Source organism: Perognathus longimembris, chromosome 5 (assembly GCF_023159225.1).
Source record: "Perognathus longimembris pacificus isolate PPM17 chromosome 5, ASM2315922v1, whole genome shotgun sequence".
Lineage (NCBI taxonomy): Eukaryota > Metazoa > Chordata > Mammalia > Rodentia > Heteromyidae > Perognathus > Perognathus longimembris.
In genome coordinates, this window is record NC_063165.1 from 7282964 (window position 1) to 7289018 (window position 6055).

A 6055-nucleotide genomic window follows, 5' to 3' on the forward strand; every position below is an offset into this window, starting at 1 on the left:
ACCAGCAGTACATCAGACAAAGGCCTAGTATCCATTATATACACGGAACTTAAGACAGGAATCCCTCCCAAATCTAATAAGCCAATCACTAGATAGGCAAGGGAGCTAAAGAGAGACTTCTCAGAAGAGGAGGTAAAAATGGCAAAGAAACACATGAGGTGTTCACCATCCCTGACTGTAAAGGAAATAAAAATAAAAACAACCCTGAGATACTACCTTTCCCCAGTCAGAACGGCCTATATTCTAAATTCAGGCAACAACAAATGCTGGAGGGGATGCAGAGAAACAGAAACCCTACTGCACTGCTGGTAGGAATGTAAATTAGTACAATCATTCTGGGAAAGCAGTCGGGAGGTTCCTCAAAAAACTAAACATAGATATACCCTCTCACCCAGCCATACCACTCCTACGAATATACCCTGAGCAACAGGAACCAGGATATAACGACAACGACACTTGCACTTCCATGTTCATCGCTGTACCGTTCACAATATCCAAGATATGGAAACAACCAAGATGCCCCCCTATAGAGAAATGGATCAAAAAAATGTGGTACCTATATACAATGGAATTGTACACAGCCATTAGAAAGGATAAAATGGCATTCACAGAGAAATGGAAGGAACTAGAAGAAATCATGTTGAGCAAGGTAAGCAAAGATCAGAGAGACAAATGGTGCATGTTCTCCCTGACATGTGGATGTTGGATTTAAAACACAATGAGATATGACAAAGTAAACAGGACTCAAGATACGAATACACAGTGAGACCACGAGAGGACAATCTTAGGAGAAAAGCACCAAATTATAATACTCAAGCATCTCTTCATATGTATATCAAATAATATACAGACTGAAAAGAAACTGTAGGACAAGTAAACAAAGGACTATTCTTAATTGCCTTATTGTTTTTAGATGGCTCTGTATTCTTTACCTCATAAAAGGTGTATACACACGCACATCTGAGGGAAGGCGGGAGGAATCGGTGGAAAGCCGCTGAAACAGTACAGCAGAGGGGCTGGGAATATGGCCTAGTGGTAGGGTGCTAGCCTTGAGCAAAAGGAAGCCAGGGACAGTGCTCAGGCCCTGAGTTCAAGCCCCAGGACTGGCACAGCAAAGGGGCCCAACAGCTGCACTGCACACTGATGAAAGTGAACGAAGCAACAAAGGCAGTGATGGGTGGCTGGAATGAGAGAGAAGGAGGGAACAGCTGATACCAAGCAGAAGGAAAGAAAGGTACACATCACCCCAGATACGTAAAGTTAACCCTGCTGTAGATCAGCTCCAACACAATTAAAAAGTTATTCACATAGAAAAAAAAGTTGACATGTTGAATTGAAATCCCTTTGCACAACTCCTCAAAGGATAATTTTGAAATTTTAAAATGACTTTAAAAAGGAACAAAGGAAACATTAAGAGGGGGGGACGAATCACAGGCTGGAATTTTCTATTATATGTATTTTTTTTCTCATTTTTTTTGCACCCTATAACTATGGATACTATATTGGGTCATGTGTGTGTGTGTGTGTGTGTGTGTGCGCGCGCGCGCGTGCACTGACTTGTCAATTAGAGTCTCATCAACTTTCCTGCCTTGTCTGTCCTCAAACCACTGTCCTCAGAGCTCAGCCTCCTGAGGAGGTAGGATTGAAGGCAATGGGCCATCTTTGCAGACTCATTCTTACCATCCTTCTAGGGCCTTGTTTTGCCCCACAGAGAGAACACTGAGAACTCTGGGTCTCTGCTGCTGTGTCCTGCCTGTCTCGCAACTCGGAGGTAGACACTTGGGTGCAGAGAGGCCAAAACCATGCTCCTCACTCAGCCTGCATTTCCCAGGCTGCGGGTCAGCCCTGGAGCCCCTCCGGGGGCGGGGAAGAGGTGTGCATGTCAGAGGCGGGTCCAGTCCTGGGCCAAAATAAGTCAATATACCTTTTTCCTGTGATATATATATATATATATATATACACACATATACATACATATATATATATATAATCTCAATTGACTATTTTTATGAGGAGTTGGGCATTATGGTGTTTTCTGTACTCAAGACTTGGGAAATTATCTCTTGGAGTACTTTGAGAACTGTAGTTTGGGGAAATTACTGCTTTGGGGCAGATGGAAGGTGGGATCAGCAAGCAGATAATCTGGGTGTGGACACGGAGGGCTTTTAGGTAGCCAGTGGACTGTCGAAACAGAATCTGTGCTGAGGGAGCAGTAGATCATTCCTAGTTGCAATTGTGGGGTGTTCTGGCTTCCATTTAGGATTACTTGGGGGGCTTTCTATCCACGCTGATGTTTGGTTCCGTCTTATTCTTGCTTTCCCTGTGTGTCAATGCATTTGATAATAAAGGAAGGCTCTTCTGACCTGCCCCTGTGGCTTTGCGCCAGGGTTTTCCTTTCTCTTCCTACGGCTTTCTTCTACCATTTGAGACGCTGTTCCCTTTCTGGGTTTTGGGTGGTTAGTTGGAGTTAAGAGTCTCATGAACCTTTCTGCTTGGAATTGGGATTCTCAGTTCTCGGCCCCCTGGGTAAAGTAGAATTACAGGCGTGAACCACTGGTATTTAGCTTTTTGTCACAGGTGGCGTGTCACATTAAGAAAAATAGTAGGTTCCTTGCTAGTCATGGTCCAGGCTGGTCCCCAGCTCCTCGTGGGTCTTCCTGCCTTCACCCCGAGGGCTGAATTTCAGGCAGGAGGCACCGCCTCCGGTGGTATTAGTTGTGTTTTTTGTTTCACGCTTCCCACAGCTGATGATTTTTTGTAGCAGTTATTAACGATTACGGATTATTTTTTTCTTAGTGTTTTAGCTCTAGAAAACAGGATGTTGGGGTTTTTTGTAATTTATTTATTAATTAAACAAAACTTTTTTGGCAAGGTGTTGTGCAAAAAGGGTACAGTTACATAGTAGGGCAGTGTGTACATTTCTTGTGATATCTTACACCCTGTTTTTCTTTCCCTTCCCTAGGTCAGGTAGACATATATACAATACATAATGTACCAAGAACATATACAGTAGCCACGTGGCCTATGCCCAAGAAAATTCGCCTAGGGCCTTAAATGTAATGTCGACATTAGACAATATGTTGACAGTAGTCTTATATGAACGTACATACATAGCTTTTGAGCTATTGTATTCCACTAAGAGGTCAATTTTTGACCTTTATATGTTGAGTAGTTGTTTGGTTTTAGTTACATACTGTTGGGTCGCTGACCCAAACCTGTGGGAAATACCATTTGACAAGCAGTTTTTGGTTTCACAGACCTGGTCTCTACTGTCTCTCCGTCACCCCATCTTAACAGTCATATATCAGGGAGATCATGCCCCTTTGTTTTCTGTGTTCTAGGCTTGTCTTGCTATTTGTTCAAGTTCTGACCATTTCCCTGTGAATAACAATATTTCACCATTCCTAATCATTATGTAGTATTCCATTGTGTATAGGTACCATATTTTTTTGATCCATTCGTCTGTGGAGGGGCATCTGGGTTGTTTCCATATTTTGGCTATTGTGAATTGTGCCATGATAAACATGGAAGTACAAATGTCTTTTTGATATCTTGGGGTTTGCTGTTCAGGATAGATGCCTAGGAGTGGTACGGCTGGGTCATAGGGTAGGTCTATATTGAGCTTTTTGAGAAACCTCCATACTGTTCTCCAAAGTGGTTGTACTAATTTGCACTCCCACCAGCAACGGAGAAGGGTTCCTCTTTCCCGGCACCCCCTCCAGCATTTGTTGTTGCCTGAGTTCAGAGGATGTTTCGTTTTGCTACAAGTAATTGAGGCAGGTATCTCGACCCTTACAGATCATGCCAGTGGAGAAAACGTGGATTTTTAGAGGACCTGGGTACTTCCCTTTCCCCAGAGATCCAGACTGAAAAAACCAGAACGTGCGCTCAAAAGACACCAATGGCGGTGATGTCCAACTGCTTCTGCTCCTGATCAAGCCCCTGAACTAATGTGTTGGGTTTTTTTTGTTTTGTTTTTTTTTGGCCAGTCCTGGGCCTTGGACTCAGGGCCTGAGCACTGTCCCTGGCTTCCTTTTGCTCAAGGTTAGCCCTCTGCCACTTGAGCTACAGCGCCACTTCTGGCTGTTTTCTGTATATGTGGTGCTGGGGAATCGAACCCAGGGCCTCATGTATACGAGGCAAGCTCTCTTGCCACTAGGCCATATCCCCAGCCCCACTAATGTGTTTTATAGTAAAGAAATTATGTATCATTTTCCTGCTTTAGCTTTCCAATCAATAGTCACATTGAAGGTCCTTCCTACCTTCCCCTGCTAAGGGAGACTGCAAGGCCCTGAGTTCAAACCCCAGTACTGGAAGTCATGCAGACACACACACACACGCACACACACACACACACACACACACACGGATCTAGACTTGGGCCTCACATCTGTCACCAGCAAGGCTACCTTCTAGGGCTGAGCCACAGCTGTCCCCCTCTCCCCACCCAGCCTAGGGGACCCCAGATATCGGGGGCCCCTGATAGCTGTGACCCCTTTAAGCAGTCCTCTGTAAAGAACTGCTCTGTCCATTTCCTGCTAGACTCAAAATCGTCCCCCTCCCCTTCCTGCTGCACTGTCTGCCCTGCAAACCACGGCTTCCACGGCCACGGATTCATCCACCTATGATGAACACACACAAAACTGTGTCCCTGCACTTAGCATGGATGCGCGTTCTGATTGTTTTTCCTGCAGTGGCGCAGCTGCTGTGTACACAGTCTCTACAGTGGATTAGGGCTGAGAAGTCATTTAGAGATGATTTGCATATAGAAACACGTGTAGATTGTATGCAAATCGTGCCGCATGTAGACCAGGCTCTGGAACACAAGTGACCTTGACCTCAGAGGGGCCCCTGAGGCCGAGGGCTGTTCATATCCTCCACTCCTTCATTTCTCCAGGCTGGTTTCCAACCCTGAGCCTCAGATCTCAGCCTCCTCAGTAACTAGGATTACAGGTGTGAGCCACCAGTACCTGGCCTATTTTTACTTTCTGTAGTGCATGGATTGATTCCAGAGCCCCACCCCAGCCCAGCCCAGTCCGTTGAACTCTTGTTGCCCTGGATGCCCAAATACACAATACTTAGGGTAAAAAAAAAAAAGCTACATTTAATTTTATGTATGTGTGCCAGTACTGGGGCTTGAACTCGGGGCCTGGGCCCTGTCCCTCAGCTCAAGCCGGAGCGCTACCATGTAAGCCCTTCTTCCACTTCTGGCTTTTTGGTGGTTAATTTAAAAGGCTGATATACTAAGCTGGCTTTGAACTGTGATCCTCAGATATCAGCTTCTTGAATGGCTAGGATTACAGGTGTGAGCTGCTAGCACCCAGTTCGAAAGGTAGCTGAATTTCTGAGCAGCAGTCCAGGGCCCAACAGAGGAAGAGGAAAAGGCGATGCTACCAACTAGCACCACAAGTGTTGTTTTTATTTTTATTTTTTTTTTGCCAGTCCTGGGCCTTGGACTCATGGCCTGAGCACTGTCCCTGGCTTCTTTTTGCTCAAGGCTAGCACTCTGCCACTTGAGCCACAGCGCCACCCCTGGCCGTTTTCTGTATATGTGGTGCTGGGGAATTGAACCCAGGGCCTCATGTATACCGAGGCAAGCACTCTTGCCACTAGGCCATATCCCCAGCCCCACAAGTGTTATTAATCTACAGACAAATCGACTCTTCCCACTGTCAGGACAAAGTTGTCCACAGGACTTCTTGGAAAGCAGATCTCGCAGCTACCAGGCCTCCTTGGATGGGAGTTGGGCTAAACCTATACCCACCTTCCCAAATGTTGAGTCACAAAATGGGTTTAAGTTAACCAACTTCAGAATGGAAGAACTGAACACAATCAGATCAGAGGGATGGGGGCTAACCCTGCCCTAGCTACTTCATCACTTTGTCAACAGAGTGTGGCTCATCATGAGAACCAAGTTCTAACGTCAAATGCTGAAAAATCCCCTCAACTTTTCTAGGAACCAAGTGACACTACGAGAAAGCTCTGAGTTTCTTTGGCATGTCATCAGCTCTATTAGGCGTTACTTAAGAAAACACATTATTTTACAAGAAGGAAA